Source organism: Colobus angolensis, unplaced genomic scaffold (assembly GCF_000951035.1).
Source record: "Colobus angolensis palliatus isolate OR3802 unplaced genomic scaffold, Cang.pa_1.0 Scaffold261, whole genome shotgun sequence".
NCBI classification, from domain to species: Eukaryota; Metazoa; Chordata; class Mammalia; order Primates; family Cercopithecidae; genus Colobus; species Colobus angolensis.
The window spans coordinates 1,658,192-1,666,541 of NW_012115833.1; positions in this window are offsets into that span (position 1 = coordinate 1,658,192).

Below are 8,350 nucleotides of genomic sequence, written 5' to 3' on the forward strand. Positions count from 1 at the left end.
GTCTCAATCTCCTGACCTCGTGATCCGCCTGTCTCGGCCTCCCAAAGTGCTGGGATTACAGGCTTGAGCCACCGCGCCCGGCCACACCTGGGTTATTGTTAATAATGCTGCAATAAACATAGAACTGCAGATAGCTTCTCAACATGCTGATTTCATTTCCTTTGGGTATATATTCCATGAGAATGCTGGATCATGTGTTAATTCTATTTTTAATATAAATTACTGTTTTAATGTAAATTACCATTTTTCACAGTGGTTGCAGCATTTATATTCCCACCAACAAGGAACAAGGGTTCCATCTTCTCCAAATTGACCAACACTTATTATACATGTAGATAAAAATATAATATACTGCGTGACTTAAACAACAAATTATTTTATTCTCACAGTTTTGAAGGCTGGGAAGTCAAAGATCAAGGAGCAAGACAATTCTGTTCCTGGTGAAGGTCCCTTCCTGGTTTGCAGAGGGACAACTTCTTGCTCCGTCCTCACATAGAGAGAGAGAGAGAGAGAGATAGAGAGAGAGAGACAGAGAGAATAGCAAGTTCTCTGGTTTCTCCTCGAGAGTCACAAATCACATCGTGGGGTTTCCACTCATATGACCTCATCTAAATCTAATTATCTCTCAAAGATTAAACTTTCAAATACCTTCACATTGCATATTGTGGCTTTAACATAAGAAATTCAGAGGGGTACAAACATTCAATTTATAACATGGTCATCCTAATAGTTTTGAGATAATAGCTCATGGTGATTTTAATTTGCATTTTCCTGACAATCAGTGATTTTCAGCATCTTTTCATATACCTATCGGCCATGTCTGCGTCTTCTTTGGAGGAATGTATACTCAAGTCCTTTGACCATTTTAAAATCAGATTATTTGTCTTTTTGTTATTGAGTTGCAGTGATTCATTATATATTTTGGATATTAACTTTTCATTAGATATGTAGTTTACAAATATTTTATTTCATAGGATGATTTTTTAAATTCTCTTGATTGTTCTTTTACTGTTCAGAAGCTTTTTAGTTTAATATAGTCCCATTTTTTAATTTTTGCTTTTATTTTCTTTGATTTTGGTATTATAGTAAAAAAAAAATGTTGCCAAGAATATGATGAGGGTTTCCTCTTATGCTTTCATCTAGGAATTTTACAGATTCAGGTCTGTGTTTAACTTTTTAATCAAATTTAAGTTTATTTTCATATATAGTGTAAGTTGAAGTCCCAAATTCATTTTTTTGTTGTTGTCATTTGTGAAAATCCACTTCTCCCAACATATTTTTTGAAGAGATCGTCCTTTCCCCACTGTATATGCATAACACTCTTGTGGAAGATAAGCTTACTGTATATGTCTCAGTTCATTTCTGGACTCTTTATTCTGTTACATTGGTTTATATGCCTGCCTTTATGCCAATACTATACTGTTTTAATTACTGTAGCTTTACAATATGTTTTGCAATTAAGCAACATGAGGCCTATAGCTTCAGTATTTATTCTCAAGATTGATTCACCCATTCAGCTATTTGGGGTCATTTATGTTTTCATATGAATTTTATATTTTTTAAAAAAATTCCATTGGGAGTTTGGTAGTGAGTACCTTAATTCTATAGACCACTTTAAATGGTATGGACATTTCAGTAATATAACGTCTTTTGATCCATGAACATGGGATTTATTTTCATTTATTTGTCTCTTCCCTAATTTCTTTAATCAAAGTTTTGTAGTTTTCAATGTATAAGCTTTTTATATCCTTGGTTAAGTTTATTCTGTCTCTTTTTGATGTTGCTATAAATGAGATTGCTTTCTTAGTTTCCTTTTTAGTTATTCATTATTAGTGTATAGAAATGCTGCTCATTTTGTATGTTGATTTTATATACTGTTATTTCAATAAATTTGTCTACTAGTTCTAAAAGGTGTGTATGTATGTGTGTGTATGTGTGTGTGTGTGTTGGACTCTAGGGATTTGCTACATATGAGATCATATCATCTGAAAAAAGAGATAATTTTACTTCTTTCTTTGTGAAATGAAAGACTTTCATTCATGCCATCTTTCATCAATATGTAAAAATATGATAAAAAATGATTATTACAAAATGCAGACAATTTTTTTTATTGAGCTCTAGAGATGATATATCCTGGAAAATACCTTCAGGATTGTTGACTTCATCTGCCTAATTGGCCCTTTCATTTCTTCTCTTTTACTATTCCCATAGTAAAAGATACGAAGGAATAAAATAATTAAATCAAGTTGTTTAAAGGATTGCCCAAAATAAAAAAAAAAAAACTGCTCACATATTACTTTTTAACTCAAACTTTTAACTTTGTGATAAAGATCTACATGTGGTTGTAATAAATGATACAGAAAACCCCATGTACCCTCAACCTTGTTTCCCCTAAGGGCAACATCTTCCAAAACTATATGACAATATCACAACTAGGATATTGACATTGGTACAGCAAAGATGCCTAAGGTTTACATTACTGCAAGAATTCCTCTTTTTTATATCCTGCCCTCTCCTTAACTTCTGACAACCACTAAACTGCTACCTGTTTCCATAATTTTATCATTTCAACAGTATTATAAGAACTGAATCCAACAATATCTTTTGTGGATTTGTTTTGTTTTTATTTTTTAAACAACATAATATTTTAGTGATTCAAACAGGTTTTTGTGAGGTTTAATAGTTTGTTTCTATTTATCGTTGAACGCTATTTCATGATATGAATATACCACAGCTTGGTTAACTAGTCATGTGTTAAAGAACATCTAGCTTTTTTCCAAGTTTTGGATATTATAAATAAAGTTATTAAAGTAAATGTAAAAAAAAGGTCAAAGTTATAGTTTAATTATTTATTTAGTTTTACTATGCTCCATTGACTCTCCAAATATAACTCTGTTGCCCATCCCAGCTTCAGAGATTGCCAGCTTACAGTCACATATCAGGGGAGCTCAAGCAGAAGGTCTTTGCCTGATAGTGATAGGGGACCAAGAGGTACACAGCTAGATATTCCTTTTTTGGTCTCTAGTTCAATGACTTCTGTGATGATATTAGAGTGTGAATGTTAAAATTCCCCAAAGTTGGACATGATTCTTTTATGGAATTTGGAGGGGATACAGACTTTCCATAAAAGTCTGGGTCTTCAACATTAATAGTAGCAGCAGCAGTAGTAGTCAACCAGCCATACAATTTATAGAGTATTGCCTGCCATTTTCTAATGTGATATGGATAGAAGTTTGTTATAGATTCAGTAGGCCTAAAATAAATATTAGAGCTATCTTAAAGTTCATTTTCTTCTCTAAATTATTTTCTGATGTATTATTTCTGGAGAGAATTGTTAACATCTGATTGAGTCTAGTGAAGTCAATGGCTATTCAAGTTAGTACATATTGATCTTGTATTACTAATATCTTGATTAGAAATGAAAGCAAGTGAGTATTGGTACTATTTTATGCCAATAAGAGATGATTAGGCAATAGTTTGAGTTGGAAAAGAAATATTGCTAGTGAAAGAGAAGGTGGTAAGAACATTTGGAGGCAGTTAATAGACAATCACCCTACCAAGACAGTTGGTATCATTCCCAGGCAGGTTTGTGGTAGTTTTGATATGAATTTTGGGTTAAATGAAGCATGTAAAGGTAGAGGAATACTTAACGAAGTCTATTTTCTATAACAAGCAGTGGCTGTTACAGACCACTACTTGTTATAGAAAATGACTCAATCAATCATTTTAAGTTAGGGAGGTAACCACGGATCAACCAAAATGCGAATTGTTTTCAGTGTTTCTGGCCTGCTTACCAGAATGGTTACTTCACTGAAATAAGTATACCAGAGTGACTTCCAACTTGAGAATCTTTTTATATAAAGACCACAGTCATCTGTAATATTTCCCAGAAGTTCACTTGCTCATTGTTTTGTAAGAGATCAAAGTATCTTTGTTCGGCGAATATGGTGACGTGGTATTTTCATGGGATCATAATGATACAGATAAGAGAAAGGGAAATACTGAGTGGAAGAGAGCAATTCTCCGGCAAAGGCCCCATCCTCAAGTCTAGATACCCATGGCCCTAAATAAAAACAAGCATTTCTCTTTTTGTTTATTGAGCTCTAAAGATGATATATTCAACTCAAAAGTTGCCTTTTGGCCTGCCACCTCCCTTATCTCTCTCCTATATAAACCTAGAACCCCAAGTTCCAGAGCAGACCAGCAGATCAGGAGACCAGTCACGGCCAAATGATGTGACAGAGAGAGAAGAGGAGGAATGCCTGGACACTGAGGGAAGTTCGGCCATAGGTGGTTGGAGAAGAGTCTGGCTGCTGGGTGGCCCGACTCCAAGGGAAGATCACCTTCCTACTCCACCTGCCCTTCCAGCACCCCATCCACCTTTCTGAGAGCCACCTCCACCACTCAATAAAACCTTGCATTCATCCTTCAAGCCCATGTGTGATCTGATTCTTTTGGGACACTGGGCAAGATCTTGGCATACAGAAGGCTGTCACACTACCCCTCTGCCGTTGCAATAAGGTATCCCAGGGATCCAAAGCCAGGAACAGGCACAGTGTAAATGGGCATGACCAATTCCTGTGACTAAACCCCCACTCCATAGGAGGCCATGCTCCACAGTATAAATGAGGCCCAGGGAACTCAAAGGTTGTTGAGATCAGGGGAAGATGGAGGCATAGAAAGTGCAGATAATTCCTATTCTCTACGCCTTCCCTGCTTTATGGGTACACGCTGCATTGGTACTTAAGGGTGGCACCTGCCATGCTCTCTGGGACTCGGGGATAAAAAGATGGAAAGGAAAGATGTATGTTTCTTTCTCTCTCCATCACACCTCAAGTTTTCACTGAAAGAAAGAAGGGAAATGAGGGATGCCACTAGTTACCTGTCTTTCAGAATGGGTAACTAGCTCTCCTCATGGACCCCAGCTTATACTCCTCTGGAGTATATCCAGATCCATTGGGAATGCTTTGACGCTCAGGATCTGGAGAAAAGTGCCTCATAGCCCTCTGTACAAAGATTTGGCCAAATTATGATTTACAGCAATGACTGGTCTGGCCTCAGGAAGGAACCATTCATTTATATATCGTGTGGCAATTGGACCTTTTCTATAAACATGAGGACAAGTGGTCTGAGGCCCCATACAAGCAGGATTTCTCTACTTTACAGGGCAATTCCAACCTTTGCTGACACTATGGGATTGTTTTAGCTCTCCTGTTTACCATCTTAGGAGAGGCTGCCAGGGACAATCTCAGGGAACTAAGGAAACAAATGCCAGAGGTTCTCCTAGTAGAGGAGCCAGCTCGCTCCAACCCTGCTCCTCCGGGTTCATGCTGATCTCCCTATCCAGCTTCAGCCTCTCACTTGCCCCCTTCTAGAAATCTTTGCCCTAAACAAGCCCCAGTTTCACTCTTGTCCCTCTAACAGATGTCTGGGGGATTTGGCCCCAGTAGGTCCAGATCCCCTTCTCTCTGCAAGACTTAAGTCAAATTAAAGAGCATCTTTATAAGTTTTCAGATGACCCTGACAGATATATAGAGGCTTTCCAGAATTTCACCCAAATATTTGAACTCTCCTGCAGAACTGTTATGTTACTTTTGAATCAGATACTGATGGACACTGAGAAGCAAGTCAATCTACAAATGGTAGAGAGATTTGGGAATGAGCTTTGTATTACATATAGCATCAGGGAAGGGGGCAAACATTAGCCAGCTGGATAAAAATGTAGTACCAGTGAATGACCCCTGGATGGGATCCCAGTGATGAAATGGAAGACTGAAAAAGGAAACACTTTCAGGTGTGCATAATGGAGGGCTTACGTAGGACTAAGACCAAGCCTCTCAATCACTCTAGGTTATCTACAATCGACCATGGATTTGATAAAAATCCAACTGCCATATTGGAAAGGCTAAGAGAAGCCTTGATATAACACACCTCTCTATCTCCTGAATCAGTCAAGGGACAACTAATTCTAAAGGATAAATTTGTTACTTGGGTAGCCCCTGTTATCAGGAGGAAGCTGCAGAAATACCCTGGGACAAGATAGTATGTTAGAGAACCTCCTGAAAGTGGCCACCTTGATCTTTTACAGTAAGTCACTGGAATAGAGCCTTGAATTCATTGTACCAGAGTAAGGGCCTGGGAAACCGATAGATTTACCTCTGTCAACCCAGAAGAGTACCCAAAGTACCAATGTGAAGAGATCAGTGACCTCAGGCTAAAAAATCACAAAAGATAAGTATTAGTAATCGACATTCTGTGGATATCCTCTTTATAGTTTTGTCTATGGTTGCTATTCTTACATCTGTTCTATACCAAAGGGCACAATAGTGTTTTTAGAATAATTAGTATATTTCACTTCTTATCTCTATAGTCATTGGCACTATATTATTTCCTTGTGTAATACACATGTTTAACCCATGCATACTTAACTTATAAAACTTGTTTTTTTATCTTACACCTAGAGGTCATCGAACTTCAAACACTCAGGTAACCGGAGCCTCAGACGATAGCTCCCCTTTGCTGGGGACCCTTAGGTAGACCTCTGTGAGGAATCTGACTGCTGCTTTCCCCAGAACAATGCCCCCTGTCAACAGGAATTAGCTAACATTGGTAATTATTAATATTCTAATGGTAATTAGATGTACCTCTTCAGAGGGAGAAATAATACGGACAAGAGACAGGGAAATACTGAGTGGAAAAAGATGGCTTTCCAGCAAAGGCCCCACCCTCTAACCTGGATAAATGCGGCCTTAAATCAAAACAGGCATTTCTGTTTTCATGTTCAAAAAGTTGCCTTTTGGCCCACCACAACCCCTATCCTGTCCCCATATAAACCCAGTATCCCAAGCTCCAGAGCAGATCAGCAGACCAGCGACAGTGGAATGACATGGCAGAGAAAGAGAGAAGAGGAGGGATGTCTGGATGACAAGCCAAGTATGGTTGGGAGCAGTCAGAGAAGAGTCTGGCTTCTGGGTGGCCTGACTCCTGGGGTAGATCACCTTTTCATCCATCTTGCTGAGAGTCACCTCCACCACTCAATAAAACCATGCACTTGGGGGGCGGTTGCAAGATGGTCAAATAGGAAGAGCTCCAGGCTACAGTTCCCAGCGTGAGCAACGCAGAAGACAGGTGATTTCTGCATTTCCAACTGAGGTACCGGGTTCATCTCACTGGGGCGTGTCAGACAGTGGGTGCAGGACAGGGGATGCAGCCCACCGAGCAAGGGCAGAAGCAGGGCGAAGCATCACCTCACCCAGGAAGCACAAGGGCTGAGGGAATTCCCTTTCCTAGCCAAGGGAAACCGTGACACACAGCACCTGGAAAATCGGGTCACTCTCACCCTAATACTAATACTACGCTTTCCCAAGGATCTTAGCAAACGGTATTGATGGAACGTATCTTAAAACAATAAGACCTACTTATCACAGACTCACAGCCAATATCATACCGAATGGGAAAAACCAGAAGCATTCCCTTTCCATACTGGCACAAGACAGAGATGCCCTCTCTCACTACTCCTATTAAACATTGTGTTGGAAGTTCTGGCCAGGGCAATCAGGCAGGAGAAAGAAATAAAGGGTATTCAATTAGGAAAAGAGGAAGTCAAATTGTCCCTGTTTGCAGATGACGTGATTGTATATTTAGAAAGCCCCGTCATCTCAGCCCCAAATCTCCTCAAGCTGATAAGCAACTTCAGCAGTCTCAGGATACAAAATCAATGTGTGAAAAATCACAATCATTCTTATACACCAATAACAGACAAAGAGCCAAATCATGAGTGAACTCTCATTCACAATTGCTTCAAAGAGAATAAAATACCTAGGAATATAACTTACAAGGGATATAAAGAACCTCTTCAAGGAGAACTACAAACCACTGCTCAGTGAAATAAAAGAGGACACAAACAAATGGAAGAACATTCCATGTTCATGGATAGGAAGAATCAATATCATGAAAATGGCCATACTGCCCAAGGTAATTTATAGATTCAATGCCATCCCCATTAAGCTACCAATGATTTTCTTCACAGAACTATAAAAACTACTTTACATTTCATATGGAACCAAAAAAGAGCTCGTATTGCCAAGACAATCCTAAGCCAAAAGAACAAAGTTAGAGACATCACACTACCTGACTTCAAACTATACTATAAGGCTACAGTAATCAAAACAGCATGGTACTGGTACCAAAACAGAGATATAGACCAATTGAAGAAAACAGAGCCCTCAGAAATAATACCACACATCCACAACCATCTGATCTTTGACAAACCTGACAAAAATAAGAAATGGGGAAAGGATTCCCTATTTAATAAATGGTGCTGGGAAAACTGGCTAGCCATATGTAGAAA